Below are 22,736 nucleotides of genomic sequence, written 5' to 3'. Positions count from 1 at the left end.
GGATTTTAAAGATGTACCTGAGCTGAATATGGTAAAAATTAAGTATAACGTCTTCTCAGAACTACTATAGCTCTGGTTTCCCTCTGCTTTCCTTATATTCCTTGCCCCAAACCCCAATTTTCCTCTCAACAGCCACATCTTGCCTTATCTGGAGAGGCAATTCTACCCCAAGCCTGGATGGAGAGTGAGTAAGGTTGTCTTTATTCCCCTACCCTGCTCCCCCTGGCACCCCTGCCACCCCGTTTTTATGGCCCTTTCTGTTTTAAGGGGCTTACTGTTAACTGACACACACATAAAAAGACGGCAGGTAGCAGAAATAATAAATATCAGGGTTTGTACAGCATAAGAGGAATGACTGATATTTGGTGTTTGATATCTCTGATCTCAATTCCTTACTATTCTACTTACAAGCTGTGACAATTTATCTCTTTTTAAAATTGTGGCAAAATATACATAGCATAAAATTTGCCCTCTTCACCATTTTAAAGTGTACAGTTCTGGGACATGAAGCACATTCACACTGTTGTGCAGTGAATGGCCACCATCCATCTCCAGAGTTTTTCAACTTCCCAAACAGAAACTCTGTCCCCACTAAAGACAAACTCCTATTCCCTCTCTCCCCAGCCTTTGGTAACCTCTATTTTACTTTCTGTCTTTTGGCTGTTCTCTGAACCTCATATAAGTAGAATCATAATATTTGTCCTTGTGTGTTTTGCCTATTTCATTTACCCTAATGTCCTCAAGGTTCATCCTTGAGGAGGAACATTGTAGTACGTATGTCGTATGCATGCATCAGGAACACTGTAGCGTGCATCAGCATTTTGTTCCTTTGGGGGCCGAATAATATTCTACTTTAAACTTCTTGGACTTCAGTTGCCCACTCTGTAAAATGGGATCAGTAGCCCATTCTTCAGTGGGCTATTGCCGAATAGCTGTGAAGACTTCCCAAGATCATGAAAAATGGTGGACGGTGCCCAGCACAGTGCTTTGATGTATGAGAGATAATGATTTAGTTTCCTCTTTCCCTTTATAAATTATAAATTTCATAGGACCAGGTGCAAGAAAGATGCTTTTCTCAATTCCCTAGTTCTTTCTGTCACACGTTAGTGAGTGCCCAGATATGATCATGTGTAATTGAATTGGAGAACCCCCTGATTTAATAAATTAGAGATCCTCCACCAGGGTCCCAGCATCATAAAAGTGACTGTTTCACTCCTTCCTGCTCCTCCTCCTCACCCCTACCTATAAATCAACGTCATAAGGATAATAATATCAGACCCCCATCACTCAGGAAGGCAAAGTTGATGTAATCCACCATGGGATTTGGATCTCTAATAGCTTAGGTAAGAAACCACGTTTGAACGGTTATCTGATAAATTCAGACAGTGAGGACAAGCTGAGAGAATCAAACCACAAGTAAAGATCCTGTTTTCAGTTACCTTAATTTGTGGTCATCCTTTGGCCCAAGTCAATTAGACTTAATCACTGTGGGGCTAATTATCATATCACTCCTTGCTGTGACCAGTAGTTTCTGTGGCCTTTCCATTAGAACAGGCAGATGGATACTTATGTTGACAGTGTATCTGGGTCATTAAAGAGGAAAATCTGATGAAGAACCTTGAGTGTTGATTTTGGTAGGAACAGAAACTTCAAGGAACTTTCCAGAATGGATGTCAAGTTGCAGGAATGAAAACTAAAAACCTAACTGTGACAGTTTAACTCCTTTCCAATTGATTTTCCCCATTGGTAAAATTACTGTGAAAAAAAAAAATTGCTTGACATTCTCTTTTGATTTCTTAAAACATTGTTTTCCCCAAACCTCTCTTTCTAGAGCTCCCTAAAATATTAATTTAATGCATACTTTTTTTTTTGCCTTAAGAATTTCTTTTTTCTTCACTATGAATGAATGGCTCTGCCCCCAAATTGATGGTAGGATTATGCTCAGGGAGAAAAGTCAAGTTTTTTGAAATCCTATATTCAATTAATGAATCTTGTCTGTCTAGACTAGGACAGCCATGAGTGTATAAGTTTAATATGTAGAAAATATTTTGTCTTAAGGAAAATTAGACTGGTTGAGTTGGTGAATATTTTATTAGGCACCTGAAATAATACAGCTTTCCAATTTGTTGAAAGTAAATGTGTCATCTTTGTTTAAAAATAGGCTTCCAGGGTATTTGGGTGGCTCAGTCAGTTAAGCCTCTGATTTCAGCTCAGGTCATGATCTCGTGGTTTGTGAGTTTGAGCCCCGCATCGGGCTCTATGCCGACAGCTCAGAGCCTGGAGCCTGCCTCAGATTCTGTGTCTCCCTCTCTCTCTGCCCCTCCCCTGCTTGTGCATGCTCTCTCTCTGTCTCTTTCTCTCTCTCTCTCTCTCTCTCTGTCAAAAATAAATAAACATTAAAAAAAGAATAGGCTTCTGAATGTTTTAGAAACAATACACTACATATCTCAGGAAGGCCAACCTTAATTGATTGGAAAACAAGGTGCTTTATTTGCACTATAGGCATGCCTTGGAGATATTATGGGTTTGGTTCCAGACCATCACAAGAAAGCAAATATCACACTAAAGAAGATCAAATGAAGTTTTTTGGTTTTAAGTGCATATAAAAGTTACGTTTATACGACACTGTAGTCTATTAAGTGTGCAATAGCATTATGTCTATAAAAAACAATGTACATGCCTTAATTAAAAATTACTTTATTGCTAAAAAAATGCTAACTATTATTTGAGCTTTCAGCAAGTTGTAATCCTTTTGCTGGTGGAGGGTCTTGCCTCAATGGTGATGGCTGCTGACTAATCAGGGTGGTGGTTGCCGAAGGTTGGGGTGGCCATGGTGATTCCTTAAAACAAGAGAACAATGAAGTTAGCCACATCGATTGACTCTTCCTTTCATGAACGATTCGTCTGTAGCAGGTGGGGCTGTTTGACAGCATTTGACCCACAGCAGAACTTCTTGCAAAATTGGAGTCAATCCTTTCAAACCTTGCTGTTTCTTTGTCAGGTTTATGTGATATTCTAAATCCTTGGCAATCATTTCAGTAATCTTCATAGCATCTTCACCCAGGAGTAGATTCGATTTCAAGAAACCACTTTGTTTGCTCCTCTATGAAAAGCAACTCTTCATCTGTTCATTTTATCATGAGATTGCAGCCATTCAGTCCCACCTAAAGCCACACTTCTGACTCTGGTCCTCTCGCTATTTCCACCTCATCCTCAGTTACTTGCTTCACTGAAGTCTTGAAATCCTCAAAGTCATCCATAAGGGTTGGAATCAATGTCTTCCAAACTCCTGTGAATGTTGGTATTTTGACCGCTTCCCATAAGTCATGAATGTTCTTAATGGCATCTAGAAAGGTGAATTCTTTCCAGAAGGTTTTCAACTTACTTTCCCTAGACACATCACTATGGATGGATTTGCCCAGAAGATTCACAATTATGGCATCTATAGTCTTATGAAATGTATTCCTTAAACAATAAGAGTTGAAAGTCAAAATGACTCCTTGATCCATGGGCTGCAGATTGGATGTTGTGATAGCAGGCATGAAAACATTATTCTCCTTGTACATCTCCATCAGAACTCTTGGATGACCAGGCACATTATCAGTGAGCCATCATATTTTGAAAGGAATCTTCCTGAGCTCTAGGTCTCAACAGTGGGCTCACAATACTTAAACATGTTCTAAGCAGATATGCTATTATCCAGGCTTTGTTGTTCCACTTATAGAGCACAGGCAGAATAGAGTTAGCATAATTCTTAAAGGTCCTAGATGTTTGGAATGGCAAATGGGCACAGGCTTCACCTTCAAGTCACCAGCTGCATTAGCCCCTAATGTGAGAGTCAGCCTGTCCTTTCACACTTTGAAGCCAGGCATTGACTTTTCCTCTCTAGCTATGAAAGTCCTATTCGGTGTCTTCTTCCAACACAAGGCTGGTTCATTTATGTTGACAATCTGTTGTTTAGTGTAGCCACCTTCATTAATTATCTTAGTTAGATCTTCTGGAGAACTTGCTGCTTCACCTTGCACGTGTATGTCATGGAGGTGGCTTCTTTCCTTGAACTTCATGATCCAACCTTTGCTAGCTTCACATTTTTCTGATGAAGCTTCCTTCCCTTTTTCAGCCTTCATAAAATTGAGGAGAGTTAGGACCTTGCTCTGGGTGAGGCTTTGGCTTAAGGGAGTGTTGTGGCTGGTTTGATCTTCTATCCAGACCACTCAGACTTTCTCCATATCAACAAGAAGGCTGTTTTGCTTTTCTAGTGTTCACTAGAGTAGCACCTTTAATTCCTTAAAGAACTTTTCCTTGGCATTTACAACTTGGCCAACTGTATGGCACAATAGTCCTAACTCAGTTTAATCATATCCAGCTTTTGATTTAAAGAGAGACACGTGTGACCCTCCCTTTCACTTGAACACTTAGAGGCCACCATAAGGTTATTCATTGGCCTGATTTCAATATTGTGTCTCAGGAAACAGGGAGACCCAAGGAGAAAGAGAGAGATGGGGGAACAGCCAACTTATGGAGCAGTCAGAACACATACAACATTTATCAATGAAGTTCACCGTCATATATGGGTGTAGCTTATGGTGTCCCTAAGCAATTACAATGGTAACACCAAAGATCACTGATCACGTATCACCATAATGAATATAATAACAATGACAAAGTCTGAAATATTGCAAGAATTACCAAGATGTGACACAGAGACACGAAGTGAGCAAATGCTTTTGGAAAATGGTGCCAACACACCTGTTTGAGGCAGGAGTGCTACAAACCTTTAATTTGTTAAAAAAAAAAAATGCAGTCATCTGCAAAGCATAGTAAAGTGAAGTGTAATAAAATGAAGTCTCTAAAACTAGAGACCATAATAATGTGTAGGTCTTACAGAGTTGAAGGTCTGTCTAAAAATAAAGAAAAGGCAAAACGTAATATTGTACAAATTTCCTATCTTGCCTTTCCTTCCCAGGATCCCATCCTTAAGGGTCACACATGGCTGAAGGACAGGGTATCTTAGCAATTAGGCAGAAGTTGCTCTGGAGAAGATACAGCTGTGCCTGACTGTTGGTCATTGGCAGTGCAGAGGGGGGTACAGAAGGGGCTCAGATCCTTAGATCCGTCCTTCCCATAACGATAAAATAAAAATTAACGTGCACTCATACATTTGCCGTCTTCCCTTTCCCCCTGAATATAGAGATATGGTGACTCCTTCATTACAGACACACTGCAAGAAAACTAAGCGTGAATTAACGAAATTTCAGAATAAATAGTTGAACTGTTTCAATTCTAGTTAATCAGTTTGGGGGTATGTAAAGTAATTTAAATACTTAGACACAGGTTGACAGGAGCAGGCACCTTTAAAGATAGAAACCGGATGCCTGGTATGGTGGAAAGGGCCCCACATGCTAAATCCTGGCTCATTTTCTTTTTCACTGTCCATCCTTGTGTGAGATGTTTAACCTCTATGCACGGTTTCTTCATCTGTGAAGTAGGGATGATGATTTCCACCTTGTGAAGCTCTTTGGACATTCTTTGAGATGGGTATAGAGCAGTCCAGCACATAGTATGTGCTCAGGCAATGGTAGCCAACCATATCGTTTCTGACTTGCATTTCCATTGGAAATATCTGTAAGTTACGCACTTACACATATCCACATAAGACTCAGAAAGGTCTTAGTGCTAAGCAAACATTTACCAAAATATGTTTTCCAGAGGTTAACTTTCAATCTATCACTTCCTTATGAAATTGACACATGTTCCAAATTCATCAGGGGTGAGGTGTAGACTGAATTAATGAGATTCTGTTTATCGCCGTAAGGTTAGGTGATACAATAGGTTTTACTTACCCGAGGGAAAGAAGGTAACCTGCTTTGTAGCTACGTGTACACCATCTGAAAAAAAAGTGTAACCCTCTCAGCAATATGGGTCTAGAGATGACTTCTTTTCCCCTAATGAGGAGGGTTCACATGCTGGTTCCCAGTCCTGACAGCTGCCTACACACAGCATAAGTCAGACAAGATCACTCTCATCTCAACCAGGAAGGATGCGCTTGAAGAATGAATGCCAAGAAGGGTTTGGGTACAAACAGCATGGCCAGTGCCCAGGTTTCCCCCCAGCTAGTGTTCATTCCAGCACCAGCATGGCTTTCCCTGAAGAGCAGCTCCACTGGGCACAGAGCAGCCTTGTCGGAAAATGTACTTCGCTGGTGTGAGTTTGTCATCCTCAATGACAGAAGTGTCTGGAGGTGTGTGTTTGCTTTTCTTATGTAACCACAAAATAGCGGTTGGTTTCTCTCTAATAGATAAGGGTGACAGGAGTTGCTGTTGGCTTGAAAATGATGTATGAACTCTAATTCTGAGAATGAACTTAGTGAGTTTAGTCATGACAGACCTAGTTCTTACTTCTTCCCCTCTCCTTTTTCCCAATGCCACCCAACCCCACTCTGTTTTCTCCTTCCTTTGGAGACGCAAAGAAACGAGAGTGGCCTCAGAAGAAAATGTCAGGAAGCGTGCGCCATGCTGACAGCATTTGCAGATGCCTGGGCTCCACCTGGGTGGCTTTTTCTTCTTTTCTTTTTAAAAGTAAACACAGTGCATCAATTACGGAGCACGTGGAAATAAGGGACTGGCTTCAAAGGACTGACTGCCTCCCTGCCAGGCAGTTAAAGAGCTGTGCCGTCCCAGGAAGGAAGAAGGCTTTACTTCCCACTCCTGGACTTTTCTTAGAGCCCTGCGGAAAGACCTCTGATGTAGGGAAAGGACAGCTTGGCGCTGGGGATTCCCTCTAGTTCTTGGACCTTCTGAACCCAAGCAGAAAAGAACCCTTTTTAGAAGTTTATTTGGCAGAAACAAGGAAAGGATGTGAACTTGACTTTGAAATACCTTATGCCTTACGGATTGTATATGTGTCCAGTGTGTTCTTAGGAATACCTAAGGAAATTATGATGTAGGTAACCTTTATTACCACCATTCTTTTTAAATAAGGAATTTGAAATGCAGACCGGTGGCCTAGGAAATCCAAGGCAACACGGAGCTGGTCTTCCGACTTCCTATATGCCCCCGTGGGCCACAATCTAACATTGCAAACTGGGTGGCATAGCTCACCTGACAATCGAGCTGCTGAATTCTGCTCAAGTCCTGCTCCATGCTTAGAACCAGAGCTGCTTAGGTCTAAAATTACAGATTCTAGTTATTCACATCTCTGTCGTTTCTATCAGTGCTGTCGTCTTCAGGTTTTGTGGCTTCCAGTAAAATGCAAGTGGTTCAAGGAGGAAAGACCTATAATGCATGCTCAGTGACTATTTATGGTGTGAATATTATTGAACAGATCATTTATATGTTATTCCTGTAACACCTGAATGCAGGATGTCTCTCCAGGATGGCAGGTTTCTGTCTATTAAATACATTAGAATAGCAGAATGTGAGCATAGCCAGCAAACTTGGAAACGATTCTGCACCGGAGGGTGTTGGGGCTCAAATAGACTAGAGAGCTTGATCTCTACTCCCCCGTCTTATCGGCAAAGAAGCTGAGACCCCCAGAGATGGAGTGATTTTCCCAGGTTTGCCAGCTCTTCACTGAGCTTTGTCTTGGCCTCTCATTCTTAGTGCAAACACAAGCACCAGTCCCAGTTAGAAACTCGGCCCCTTTGCGTTGCGCAGGCCCCTGCCTCTGGCAGAGGATCAGGGAACACGGTGACTGTCAAAATTGTGGTTGCTTTCCTAGACCTTGAACTTCATATCGCAGAAATGCCCTTGGGCTCGGCATATTTATAAGTTCGTATCCATATGAACATATCAGATACACTCCAGTGAGTAAGGGAAAAAGATTTGAAATTTGAATGTGAATACTTTTTGGAGAAAAGAATAAAGAATGGATACTACTTCATTTGGGAAATAGAGGCTTGGGGATGACTTTAATATGTAGCATCACCATAAGCAGGATAATTGAAAAGAGAGTGTGAACCAGGAGGTTTCTGATCTTCACCTAAAAGGGAGAAATCGGCTTTTTAAAAAAAATTTTTTTAACGTTTATTCATTTTTTGATAGAGACAGAGTGTGAGTGGGGGAGGGGCAGAGAGAGACGGAGATACAGAATCCGAAGCAGGTTCCAGGCCCTGAGCCATCAGCACAGAGTCCGACGCAGGGCTCGAACTCACGGACCGTGAGATCATGACCTGCACTGAAGTTGGATGCTTAACCAACTGAGCCACCCAGGCACCCTGAGAAATAGGCTTTTAATAGAGCAGAAAGTTTTCTGTTTAGTTGTTAAAAAAAATAAAAGTGATAATCAGCAGAACTCAGCCCAGACTTACTAAACTTCATGCCAAACTCACCTAATTTCCATTTTCATAGGGTTCCCAGACTAGTGAAGTACTAAGCCAGCAAGGGAGCATTTTGATTTCAGTGAGAGGTTTAGCCAGAATGTCTTATAATCCTACTTGTGAATGTACAGAAATGTCGCAGCTCGTGCCAAGGAGTGACAATTCCAGGACTGGGGAGGAAGTGCTATCTCGGGGGTAAATTTCAGTATAGGAAAGAATCTCCAACCAAATTTAAACTACATTGTACATATAATCTGTCCATTATATATATATATATATATATATATATATATATATATATATATATAATAATTTTTTGATGTTTATTTATATTTGAGAGATAGAGACAGAGTGTGAATGGGAGAGGGACAGAGAGAGAAGGAGACACAGAATGTGAAGCAGACTCCAGGCTCTGAGCTGTCAGCGCAGAGCTGAATGCAGGGCTCGAACCCACGAACCGCGAGATCATGACCTGCACTGACGTCGGACACTTAACTGACTAAGCCACTCAGGAGCCCCATATACATATATGTATACATACACATACATATACATATGCATATATATGTATATATATAAAGGACTGTGATATATTTAAAGGACTGTGATAGCTAAATGCGTATTTGAATCAGACAAAGGGCTAGTATCCAAAATCTATAAAGAGCTCACCAAACTCCACACCCGAAAAACAAATAACTCAGTGAAGAAATGGGCAGAACACATGAATAGACACTTCTCTAAAGAAGACATCTGGATGGCCAACAGGCACATGAAAAGATGCTCAACATCGCTCCTCATCAGGGAAATACAAATCAAAACCACACTCAGATACCACCTCACGTCAGTCAGAGTGGCTAAAATGAACAAATCAGGAGACTATAGATGCTGGAGAGGATGTGGAGAAATGGGAACCCTCTCGCACTGTTGGTGGGAATGCAAATTGGTGCAGCCACTCTGGAAAACAGTGTGGAGGTTCCTCAAAAAATTAAAAATAGACCTACCCTATGACCCAGCAGTAGCACTGCTAGGAATTTACCCAAGGGATACAGGAGTGCTGATGCATAGGGGCACTTGTACCCCAATGTTTATAGCAGCACTCTCAACAATAGCCAAATGATGGAAAGAGCCTAAATGTCCATCCACTGATGAATGGATAAAGAAATTGTGGTTTATATACACAATGGAATACTACGTGGCAATGAGAAAGAATGAAATCTGGCCTTTTGTAGCAACGTGGATGGAACTGGAGAGCGTGATGCTAAGCGAAATAAGCCATACAGAGAAAGACAGATACCATATGGTTTCACTCTTATGTGGATCCTGAGAAACTTAACAGAAGACCAGGGGGGGGAAGGAAAAAAAAAAAGGTTAGAGTGGGAGAGATCCAAAGCATAAGAGACTGTTAAAAACTGAGAACAAACTGAGGGTTGATGGGGGGTGGGAGGGAGGGGAGGGTGGGTGATGGGCATTGAGGAGGGCACCTGTTGGGATGAGCACTGGGTGTTGTATGGAAACCAATTTGACAATAAATTTCATGTATTTAAAAAAAATAAAATTAAATAAATGCGTATTTGAGGGTTCACAGTCTTCTCTGGAAAGAACTTTGAAGCAATTCGTGATTCAGAGTGCTGAACTTGAGCGAGTGTCCCCAAGGTCAGGGTATATAACTTTAGACAAAGTCCTCCAAGCTCTAACGTGTTACTGTCATTCACTGTCATTCACTGACATTCCAGTCCTGGAATCCTGGGAAAACAAAGTATTAGGATCAACAGAAGGGAAAACCGGAGGCTCTCATTATCAAATGCACCAATATTTCTCCCCTCGTGCGAAGAACTATAACTTGATGCCCCGCCATGTCACTTTCGATTATTAAAAGTAAATTAAAAGCACTTCCTTTACAAGGTATTTGGAAACCGTTCAGTTGCAAGGTGACAGGCAGCCTAGAATCGGAAGTAGGAGGTTGGGTCTGACTCCAGCTCAGACTTCCCTCCGAGCAGCGAGCAGCGGTGAGGAAACTGCTCGGTCAGACATGCGTCACCTCGGTGTCAGCGATGTGGCATCACAGCCAAGCAAGGAAATTCTCAGTTTTAGTGCTGCCTGGGTTCTCTGAAACAGAGGCAGCCCCTGGGGAGGAGTCCTGGCTGTAGAGGGCCATTCCCCATGCCCTTTGAACCCAGTCATGCCAACCGTAGTTTGGAAACCGAGGATTTAACATTTCCCAAAGAAACAGCTTCTGTAAGATGCTTCTGGTCTCTCTGTGATGAGGTCATTTCTGTCAGAATGCCATCTTAATCAGAATCTAGCTCGCTTTCCTAGCTTACTGCAGGCCCAGCAAGGAAAGAACCACAAGTGGTGTAGACAGGTTGGGCAGGACTTGCAGACCGATGTCCTGGCTGCCCCCGAAGCCAGCTGTCCCTGGGCCCCAGAGGTGGACACCAGAATAGGCACAGTAGACGTCCTCCCTAGACAAGCTGCTCTTGCTTCAGAGTCTAAGCAGCTCAGCCAAATGAGGGGCATTTCGGCCGGGAACTGAAGGCAGATGGCGGGGGACACTGGCCAGAGCCACGGTCCCGTTCTCACTGCTCTTCGAGGTGACGTGTACAGTCCTCCTGGGGAGAGGGCGTGCCGGGGAGCCAATCTCCCTCCTTCCTCTCTGCCTTCCTATTTGCACGAAGACCAGATGTTCTGTTTGTGCAACTTTTATGCTGTGCCATCAGCAGGGAGGAAGCACAGGACTGCGGAAGCCCCACAGGAAAGCGCGTGGGGCGAGTGGCACCAGGGTAGTGCACCCAGTAAAGGGCAGTCCTGATCTGCTTCCCTGACCGATGTTGCAAAGACAGGAAGTGTGGCTTCATTACTGGGATCCACTCAGGCCAAGGTGCCTCCTGACGGCCCGTGAGAAGCGTTAGATGAATAATACCTTTTAATCACCCCTGTGTCTGCAGCAGCAAAGATCAGCCACGGGGGACTCAGGGGGAACCCAGAGGTTTGACAAAGATGTCAATGTCACGCAGTCAGATGGAGTTAGAAATAATTACCTCCAGGGCAGCGCTGAGCTTACAGGAGATCGAACGACCGTGTGTGCTGTCCTAAAAGCGCTCCACCATGATCAGCTGTGCGACCGTGGACAAATGTCCTCACCTCTCGGAGCCCGTTTCCCTCTGTGTGACACAGGGATGAGAATACCAACTGGACTGTGTCACGAGACCTCAGCATTCAAATGGAGGAAACGTCTGCGAAATCATTTTGAGTAAATGGCAGGTTCTGTTTTCCCTTTCCCATTCATTTCCTTAAGGGGCGGACTGAAGCAGAGATTAATGCAACAGCTTACCGCTTTTCCATTCTTTTTAGAACAAAACGAAATGGTGGTTTTAAAAACAAACAAAAGGGAAACAGAATCCCCCACTGCCGAGAGCTGTTCACGAATGTCCCTGGTGAAGGGCCCCGGAATACTCAGCCCCTCCCTTCTCCGCACCCGCTGACCCAGGCTCCTGCACCCCGCGTACCTCAGGACCTGCCTCTCTGTCCCGTAAACATCGTCAGGCAGTGGCAGCTTGATCAGTGCTCACTCCACTCTGAGCCCCCGGGATGGGAGATGTTGAGAATTAGGGGCGGGGGTGTTTTCAAGATGTTGAGGGGTTGGTTGTGTGTTTCAAGGAGGAAAGGGCCGTGGCCTGGAGCTCAGACTTGTGTTTCTTGCAGCCCAAGAGCGTGACCCTACTAAGTATGCAATGTGCTGCTTTCTGCTCTGTCTCCCAGACAGAGGAAGCCTCCCCAGGCAAATCTGAATTTCAAACGTTTAAACCTCAGGAAAATACCTGCGCCCAGGAGATGGTTCGGTTCGTTTTGCGCCGTCAGCTCTGGGACGGGAACAGGACGTCGGTGCCAGATGCCCCGTTTGGTTGCCATTGTCACATCCTCTTTCTTTTCTCGTGAGCGGGACGGGGAGGACTGGCTGGTCAGCCTGAAGGCGGGGAAGAGGAAGAAGCAGAGAGGGAGGAGAAGGACTTGGTAGAGTATAATAATAAAATTCTCTTTTGTGATCAGGACGGTTCTCTGTCGTTCAGCCAAGGCTTGCAGCCATATTCTTGTTTCTTCCTTAAGTCTTTCGAGGTGAGGTATTCTTTAATCTGTATGCTTGGCTGCTGTCACAGAGGCTCCAAATTAACAGCGGTCTAAGCTTGATGGTTGACTTCTCCCCGACCTGAGAATCCAGGCCCCAGCGATCAAGGGCATTGCCAAGGTGATTCAACGCCACCCCTTGTGTATTCTAGGCAGGGGCAGGGGAATCGAAGGGGATGGATGTGGGGGCAGCTCTCAGTCTCTGTGCTACTTGCCAGGTCTGTGCCATCGGCTGCCCTGACCTTCAGATGCCCTCTTTTGGAGACCACCAGTGGCATATGTTCCCTGTCTTTTTTTTTTTTTATGTTTATTTTTAACAGAGACGGAATGTGAGTTGGGGGAGGGGCAGAGAGAGAGGGAGACACAGAATCCGAAGCAGGCTCCAGGCTCTGAGCTGTCAGCACAGAGCCCGACGCGGGGCTCAAACCCACGAACAGCGAGATCATGACCTGAGCCGAAGTCGGACGCTTAACTGACCGAGCCACCCAGGCGCCCCAGCACATGGTCCCCTTCTTGACCTCATCCTCCTTCTCCTCCTGGCTCACCTTCCCTGCTTCCCTCTCCACTGCCCCATCTCCAGTCCCACCCCCAGCTACAGTCATCTTTTCCCGCTCCACCCCTGCTCTCCATGCTCGGCATCACCTGCCTGGCCCGTCTCCCCCCACTCCTGCTTCTCTCCCCAGGGTCCTTCCCCAGACCCTTCTTCTCTCCACCCTTGGGCCATGGGGGCCCCTCAGGTGTCCTGGAGCTGGGCAAGGGCCGGATCCCACTGCTCAGTAAAAACAAAGAGGAATCTCTGATTGGACTGCCCCAGCTGTCTTACTGTGTGTTCATAAAACCCCAAATGGGAGGTCGGGACACAGTTCCTAGTAAATCTGTTCTAAATCCATCGTAGGTGGTTTCATGGCACCATTTTGTGCTTCAGGAAACGTGCACATGTGGATCCAGCGTCACGGGTAACATTTCTGTGGGAAAAAGTATACTGTGTGATCTGAACAAGCTACTTGTTCATGGTCTTGTGGGCCACTGCTCTCTGCTAAATTAGGAATCCCTGTGAGAAGAATTGGAGTGGTCTTGAAGTCAAGAGCTATGGCTTTGTTGTCTAAGCGCTGCCCCAAGACACCTCCTGTAGAGGACACTCCCAGTCAGCTGGTACTAAATGAAAGAAAGACTTGTTCAGTTGCCAGATGTTATCAGGGCCAGGGATCTGAATGGGTGCCAGGTGATACCCGGGGCCAGGCCCACAGAGGCCTTGCCATGGAAAGAGACTAGATACGAAATCAGAGGAGGTAGGCCCCATCACTTACACTCTCTGCAAACCTGAAGAAAGCCCTAACTTCCGCAAGCATCCGCCTCTCTCCTCTCTGTAATGGGAACCATCCATCCTGCTTTACATAATGGTTAGGAGGGAAAAATTGAGTCACTAGGTGCAGCATTTTTCCCTTTTTGCTAATGCAAGATCATTTTCAAAAATCAGAATGGTAAACTCTTCACAAGTAACTATTTAAAATGACCTAAAACCCAGTCCACCCAGCGATGGCATTTTGATTTAAATCTTTCCCGCCAAGATTTATGCATGTGACTGTAGATCTCTTTAAATGAGCTCCTTTTTTATATACACACCCACACGTTATGGTTAGTACATCCCTTCTTCAGCTTAACTATATCCTGTAAATATCTTTATTTTAGGGAATAACGATCTACTGGTTATAAAATATTCCACTGTAGTCGTTTGCCATCATTTTTTTCAACAATATCTTATTTTTGGACATTGAGGCTGTTGCCAGTTAGGCCATTGTTAAGCGATGCCTGACTGGGCATTCCTGTATGTAGACCTTCAAATACTTATCTTAAAGTCATTTAATACACGTTTTCTTCCATAAAGATTGTACAGGTTCCTTATCCAGGCCATTATGGCCAGATCTGTTTCCGAATTTATACTCTCTAAAAGTAATAAAGTTATACACTGTATATTACAAAATATTCCCAATAAACTGCATGTTGTGGGGGAGGACACTAACGGTTATGTTCAGCATAATAAATAGACCATAAATAGCCCATATCAGGTTTTGCTACTACATTAGTTTGCACTACAGAATTTTTTTTTTCTATGTTCAGAGCATTTTGGATTTTGGAATGGCAGAGAGGGGATTATGAAGCTGGCTAATTTACATTTCTTTTATTTCTAGTGAAATTGAACTTTTTATGTATCTTACTGGCCCTTTATAACATTTGTTCTGTAAAATGCCTGTTCTTGATCTTCGCCAATTGTTTTATTAGGCAAATAAGATTTCACTATTAGGTGCGTCCCCTTTTATTGATGTTTAATAGCTTTTCACATATTTATCAAATATTTTGCCACATACTTTACAATTATACCTCCCATTTTGTTGTTTGTCTTATACTTTGTTAACGTTTAACACACACACGGTATAGAAATGTATTCCTTTATGGACCTTGTCTCCACAGACAAGGTACGATATTTGATAAGTCTTCCCTGATTACAAAAGATTACATAATTATAATCTACATATCTAGTACTTCTGGTTGTGTAGAGGTTTTATTTCTACATTAATATCGTCAATCTATCTGAATTTTATTTTGATGTTAGCTTTAATGTAGGTTTTAGCCAATGACTACCACCCCATTTATTAAGCAATCCTAACTCTCCCCACTGACATCACCTGCCGTCTTCACTGCACACAAAACTTTCATTAATATTTGGCTCGTTTCAGGACATTCCATTTTGTTCTGACAATCTGTCCAACTATTCTGCCAGCACCAGATGATGTCTATTATCACATCTTTATTTTTTTTAATGTTTGTTTATTTTGAGAGAGAGCACGAGCAGGGGAGGGGCAGAGAGAGAGGGAGAGAGAGAATCCCAAGTAGGCTCCGCACTGTCAGTGCAGAGCCCGACGCAGGGGTTGAACTCACCAACTGCGAGATCATGACCTGAACCCAAAGCGGATGCTTAGCCAACTGAGCCACCCAGTTGCCCCCATTTTAATATCTATTAGGTCTGGGGAGGAAGGAAGAATGAATAGGCTGAGCACAGGATGGTTAGGACAGTGAAACTATTTTGTGTGATACTATAATGATGGGATACCTATCATTATACTTCTGACCAAACCCAATGAATGCCCAACACCAAGAATGACCCCTAAAGTAAACTATGGACTCTAAGTGATAATGCTGTCAGTGTGGGTTTGTGGATTGTAATTGGTATGCCATCTGGGGTGGGGTGTTAATAGTGGGGGAGAATTGGGGGAGGGGACAGGAAGGGTGTGGGAAATCTCTGTACCTTCTGCTGAAGTTTGCTATAAATTTAAAACTGCTCTAAGAAATGAAGTCTATAAAAAAAAAAACAAAACCCAACCCTAAACCTAAACATTGCTTCTGAAATCGTAGAGCTTACATTCAAGGGGGGGGGGGGGCGTTATACAAAAAGATAAATAGAAAATTAGAGTAGATTGCAATTTAGCGAGTATCGTGATACAAATGGGTGCCATAGACCAGCGCTGCTCAAACTCTGTGATGAAGAGCCAGTTTTGAAAAACAAAAGCAAGTTCCAGTATCTATCAGGACTAGCAACATGTTCATTACCTTCATTTTTGCAAAGCTATTTGTAAGCTGTCAGGTGCTCGATGCATATTAGTTATTTGCCGCTAATCCGTAATGGATTCCTTGTTAAAATGAAGATCCTTCTTCCCTCCACCTTTCCTCCATTGTTCTCCTCTGGAGAACAATGAAATTGCCGTTACAAAATGCAGTGCTGTCCTTTTCAGAGATTGTCGTCTCATAAGAAGATGCTGAAGTACCTTTCACACAATGGCTCTGATCACACAATAATCTTAAGAGCTCGCTAAAAATTCACTAAGGGAAGTCAAAGCTTGGCATTTGCAAGAGATATATCCCATAATCGAATAGTTCTTTTTTCTCTTTGCCATTGTTTTTTCTTCAGAGAAGCAAGGGTATTAATCTCTTCACATTTCGTGTGTGGATGAGGGATACAGAAGAGCCCTTTGGGGGGTGCGGAATGAGCAGTCTGCCAGATTCATTCACTCACCGAGTGCCTGGCTCAGTGAGTATATGAGGTTGTTGGGGCTGGTCAAAATTCGCCAGAGTGCCTATATCACAAATAAACCTGAGCGGGTGAAAGGGTCTCACATCTGGTGCGTTAAATTGTCTTTCTGTGTGAGCAGTACTAATACTTTGTGCAAATAAATGAAGAAGGATCTAGGTGGACCTGGGGCATGGTAACACTCCTTCCACTAATTAGACAGTAACTTTGATCTCTTGCCTTAATTTCTCTGAACCTTAATCCCCTTATCTGGTATGAGAGCAGACCATTTGATCACTAAGAGCCCTTTCAGCTCTCAGAAAAATGAACAGATCAGTGAATTTGTTCACTGATTTATTCATTCCTAATTGATTTATCCACTTACTTATTCAAAAGACACTTCTTGCGAGCGTGTTATAGGTCCGTTACCATGCTACTTGTGGTCCCCAAATGGGAAGGCAGAAGGCAGCGGAGAGATACGTTGCCCCACGCCTACGCACTCCCTTCTTTCTGTGGGGCTGGAATCGCTGACCTTGGGGGAGCGATGAGAGATGGTGAGAGATGGAGGAGGGAAATCCTCTTGGCTTCACCACATTTGGTGCTTTTGGTTAGACCAAGGCTCCTGAACCCCAGCACTGTGCATGCATTTGTTGGGGGGCGGGGCTGCCCTGCACATTGTAGGTTGTTTGGTGGTATCTCTGGCCTCAACTCACCTGATGTGAGTCGTACCCTCTCCCCGATGTTGGTGACCACCGAAGATGTCTCCAGACATTGCCAGATGCCCCCTGGAGGCAGATTGCCCTGGTTGAGAACCAGTTATATAGAACTATCTAGGTGCCCAGATCCTGGGCAAGTGAGATGAAAAGGACCCAGGCCCAGCCTTATGGAGTTTACATGAGTACACCCTTCCTCAGACTTCAGTGTGCACCTCCTAAGTGGAACCCTCGGTTTGCTGAGCTCTGCCCACAGAGCTTCTAACTCAAGCGGGTCTGGGTGGGGCTGCAGGGTTTGCATTTCGAGAGTTCCCTCATTGGCGCCCATGCTCCTGGTCCTCAGGACCACCCTTGAGAACCTCTGAGCCAGTGCGTTCCTATCTTGCCCGGTAGGTGTGTGTCCACTGCAGTTATGGCTAACACTACGAATGTACTCTGCTCACACAGTAAAACTAGTGTTCCCTGAGAGTCAGAGTGATATGTGGCTTTTAGAACGGGAAAATAGGGAAGAGTCGGTTAAGCGTCCGACTCTTGATCTCAGCTCAGGTCATGATCTCACGGTTCATGAGTTCGAGCCCCACGTCGGGCTCAGTGCTGAGAGTGTGGAGTCTGCTTGGGATTCTCTCTCTCTGCCCCTCCCCTACTCTGTCTGTCTCTCTCAAAAATAAATAAACTTAAAAAATTAAAAAGTCAAAATGAGAAAATAGACCCTATGTGGGCTATAAACCCACAATCAATTTGACATGTGTCAAGAAGAACACCAAGTAGAGGATCTCATAAGCTCGAACAGTGACAAATGGTGGTCGATTTTATAAATTAATTTTGACTTGGCTCCGAGTGAGCAGATAAATAGGTCAGTTAGTGAGCTAGTGGAGGAACCTAATCATTTTGCTGTTCCCATGAATTCTCAGCTCTAACTACAAACGTGCTTTGACAACCCACTCATTCCTAAGTTGGGGACATTTCTCTGTGCAACAAGATGTGGGCGACTCCCTTAGATCCACACGCACACATCCACCCAAGATCATCTGACCCCACTCTGCCTCTTTCTTCTCCTTCTCGTGGTCCCCATCCCCGGTCCACCCCATCCCCTTCTCTGGGAAACTCTTCATGTGATGGGCAGTAATGCAAAGCAGCATTGCCTGTTGTTGGAGGGTTCCCTGTATGTTTATTCTGTGCAGAACTCTTAGTTCGTCTGTGGACTGCACGTTGACATTTCCGCTTGCTGTGGTCATACTACCAGATACTGTATTTTCTTTGAAAAGTGTCACACACCCTGAGGAGGAAGTGGGGTGTGGTATCAGAGCAGCCCTGGGAGGGCAGGGGTGTTTTGCTACTGGTGCTCCCAGGAGTGGGAGCCTATGTTGCCATTTCTTGTCTTCTGAGTCTCTAACGCCAAGCCCATGTTAACTGGCCACATCACTTTTTTAACAGGATAGAAGGGCAAGCAGGTGGAGCCCCGGCTCTCAAAACCTCCTTCTTGGATCCAGAACGATGCTTTGTACAGAGCAGACAGGTTTAGCAAATGCTTACTGAGTAATGGTAAAACATAAGATGGTGTATGTCGCTTCGTTACTTAGCCAGTAGTTTAGGTGTCGGACATAGTCCGTTGAACAAGTCACCGTCACTGGCAGCTAATTTTCATCAGGGAGACTTTCTCAGGATCCCTTGGGAACATCCTGTGTGATTTCACCAAACACTATCGCAAGCATTTCCCATAAATCCACTCATGTAATCCCCGTAACAACTCTATGAAGTACGTCTATTATTTTCCCCACGTTACAGATACGGAAACAGAGACACAAAGAGGTTCGGTCATTTGTTGAAGACGGTGTGGTTCAAAAAGCTGGCTTTCATGCCATGGCAGTGTCATTTGCCCATCCGTGTGTCTCCATCCTCTGTGTCCACTGGCACGTAAAGGCCAGAGGAAGACAGACTGTGTGTCCAAGAATTTCACACTCACCTTCTCAGTCAAGGTGCCCATTGACCCGAGTGCCCTGGGCCCTGGCTCCGATTTGGCACCCCGAGTTGAGGTGGTGTACTTTTCCTCACTGACCACCTACCTGGCAGGAAGCCCTCTTACTCTAGTGCCTTAGGAAGATTACAAAGTATCCCGTGTCTCTTTAGAGCTAGTGGGTTGCCAAGAAGGGACAGTCACAGAAACGATTGTCTCCGCGCTCCCCCCCAACTTGAGAGGTAACTGACCATCTAAAATCGGATATATTTAAGGTATACAACTTGGTGATTTGAGGTACCTGTACATTGTGAAATATGACCACTGTCAAGCTAATTAACATACCCCTCACTTCATATAGTTACTTTGCATGTGTGTGTGAGTGTGTGCGTGTGTGGGGTGTGTGTGTGTGCTGAAGACTGTCTTTTAAGAGTAAATCTTGACACAGGGACAGAGCCATAAATTCAGTGTGCCTCCTATATGAGGCAGCATCTTTAGACTCAGTAAGTGATTACCTAACTGTGGCCAGAAAATCCTGCCAAGGAGACCAAGTCCCTCCCAACGTTACATGAAGCAGTCAGCTAGCTTTGTTCTAGACCCCGGCCCTGGAATTCCTCACTCATCCCAATCTGCCATCTCTGACAGTGTGAATAAAGGGAGATTCAAGGAGATGGGAGAGCACACACTGGTGACATCCTGGGGAAGTTACTCAGATCTGCAGCGTTGACCTCATTTCTGGATGTGAGCTTACGTTGTTCCAAGGAACTTCAACTCCAATTATATTACCTGTTTTGTTTGTTTTTTTTTTTTTCACAGCTATGGGGTAGAAAGATCCTTCAACCGCAGGTACTGACAAGGAGAAGCATCCGATTGGTACCTAAGATAATTAAGCAAGTAGGGCAGCATGGAGGCCTGCTGAGAGAGCCCATGTGGGTGGTTGTAATCGTCCTTCCTAATTAGAGGCTGGGAGAACAGATGGAGACCATTCTATGGGGAAATCTCCATGCTCTCACTTCCTTCCTGACCTAACCTTAAAAGGCATTTTCTAACAAGAAATAATGTGCTAGTTTGGGTGGAGGTGCTTAGCAACCAAGGCTGAAATCCAGACTCTGCTATGTGCTAGCTCTATGACCTTCAGCAAGCTACTCACGCACTGAAGCCTCGGTTTCTTAGCCGTAGAATGGAGTTGATTATACCCACCTTGTAGACTTGTTGAGAAAACTGAATAATATGAGCTATCATATATACACTATGGACTCTTCACATACATGTGAATTGTAGGGGGAGCCAATAAATACCTCCACTAGACTGCTGTGTTTGGAACAAATGGAGAGAGCGATCAGAAGTCAGGGAAATGCAAAAAAAAAAAAAAAAAAAAAAGTCAACTTGAGGCTGGATTTGGTGGATATGGGCTAAAGTATTCAAGTGATAGGTTGGTCTTTGTTCATGGTGTCAGAGGCCACGCTGGACAATGGCCAATCTCCCAGGACTGAGGCAGATGGGTCCCACCCTGCTTATGGCAGAGAAGAGTGGAGAAACATGTTCTACGAAAGTCCATAGATTCCCCTCAAGGGAGAGAAGAGGCTGGGCTGGGCAGGTGCCATTTACTTGTCTAAAACTTACCCATCGGATAAACCACTCCTCTTTCTGTGGGGAGCAGGGAAGGGTTTCTGAATGAAGCAGTGTGTAAGTGAGGTCCTCAAAAAAATGAGGAGGATTAGGGGATGGCAGTTTTTTAAGGGGGGGAGAAGACACAGCATTCCAAACAGAGGGACTAGTTTACATAGCCACCAAGATGGATGGTTGCGATGTACCCAGCAAACAGAGAAGTCAGGATATGACTAAGAGGCATGCTGTGGGGACTGGGAGGTGGTGGCAAGGGGGCAGTGGGAGCCAACATGTAGAGGCTCTGAAATAATGGGTTAAGAAGCCATGATTTAATTCAGCAGGGACTGGGACAGTTTTCTTGAGTATCGGTATAATTTGATCAGAGCTAAGCTTTAGTGGACAACGTTCATGTCACACATTAAAATTAGTGTCAGGGGGCACCTGGGTTGCTCAGTCAGTTAAGCATCCGACTTCAGCTCAGGTCATGATCTCATGGTTCATGGGTTCAAGTCCCGCATCGGGCTCTGTGCTGACAGCTCAGAGCCTGGAGCCTCTTTTGAATTCTGTGTCTCCCTCTATCTCGCTGCTTCTCCCCCATTCATGCTCGCTCGCTCTCTCTCACTCGCTCTCAAAACTAAATAAACATTAAAAAATTGTAAATACTAAGAAAAATTTTAAAAATAAAATAAAATTAGTGTCAGAATATGCACAATGACATCCCAGGTGGCTCATTTTCTATATTTCGATCTTTGTTTTGTTTCTACATTATTTTTGGTTATGTTAGTTATATTCTCCTGGGGATGTCACAATAGAATACCACAGATGGGGGGGAGATGTCATGTTTCTGGTGGCTGGACATCCAAGATCGCGGTGTCCTCAAAGTTGGTGTCTGATGAGAGCTCTCTTCACCTTCCCACTGTGTCTTTACACCATGAAGAGAAAGAAATCTCTGGTGTCTCTTCTTCTTACAAGGACACTATCCTATTGGATTAGGGTCCTGCCCTCACAATCTCATTTAACCTTAGGTAAATTAATTAGGGTCTCAACATGTGAATTTGTGGGGGACACAGTTCAGTCGCTAGCACTTGAAGGAGGGGGTGTCTTGTTAATGCTTTTAGGTAGGCGGGCAGTACCAGCTCTGTTAACAAATCCCCTTCCTGACCATTTCTAACAGCTGGTGGAATGTTAGGCTTACATTCTTTGGTCTTTGCAGCTCATGCTCTAGGGATTATTTTAAAATATTATCTTCAGGTCATGCTTCTTATTCTAATTCACTTTTGAGACCACATGTGTGGCCAAGAGGCTAATATTTATTTTTTCTTCCTTTTTTTAAAAAATGTTTATGCATTTTTTGAGAGAGAGTGTGTGAGCAGGGGAGCGGCAGAGAGAGAGGGGACGGAGGATTCAAAGCGGGCTCTGAGCTGACAGCAGTGAGCCAGATGGGGAGCTTGACCTCACAAACCATGAGATCATGACCTGAGTTGAAGTCGGATGCTCAATCAACTGAACCACTCAGATGCCCCACAAGGCTAATATGTATTCTGACTCTTTTTATTATATTGTACTACTTTGTAGAAGTCTTAGTACCAGGGTAAAATGCTTTTCATTTGATGGTTCTCTTATTACCACCTTTCTTCTCTGCCCATTTCCAGGCAAGTAATTCTTAATTTGTAGGTTATTTTCTACAGCAATCACTTTTACCCGAGAAACCTTTCTATCTGTAAAGAGATGTAAAAGCTACAGATGTCACTTCATTTGCCGACATCTGCCTGTTTAATTCCCCAAACTTGGGCTTAGGTGACCCACTTGGAAACTATTGAGTGCTTTTTGTCCTATTCCTGGGTTGACTACAGATTCGGTTGTGTTCTCTCTTCTACATGTTTGAGGTTTTGCTGTTTCTGTGAGACTCTTCCTCTGTCACCGAGATACCTCCTGCTAGGTTATAACAATACAGATGCT

At 44.2% G+C, this 22,736-nt stretch overlaps 1 protein-coding gene across 3 annotated transcripts in view; it reads left to right on the top strand.

The window, feature by feature from the left end:
• Nucleotides 1–22,736, top strand: part of PRKCQ (protein kinase C theta) — a 186,106-nt gene that overhangs the window by 23,925 nt on the left and 139,445 nt on the right. The window lies entirely within an intron of this gene.

Source organism: Panthera onca, chromosome B4 (assembly GCF_046562875.1).
Source record: "Panthera onca isolate mPanOnc1 chromosome B4, mPanOnc1 haplotype 2, whole genome shotgun sequence".
NCBI lineage: Eukaryota > Metazoa > Chordata > Mammalia > Carnivora > Felidae > Panthera > Panthera onca.
This window is presented reverse-complemented; position numbering and strand designations above follow the sequence as displayed.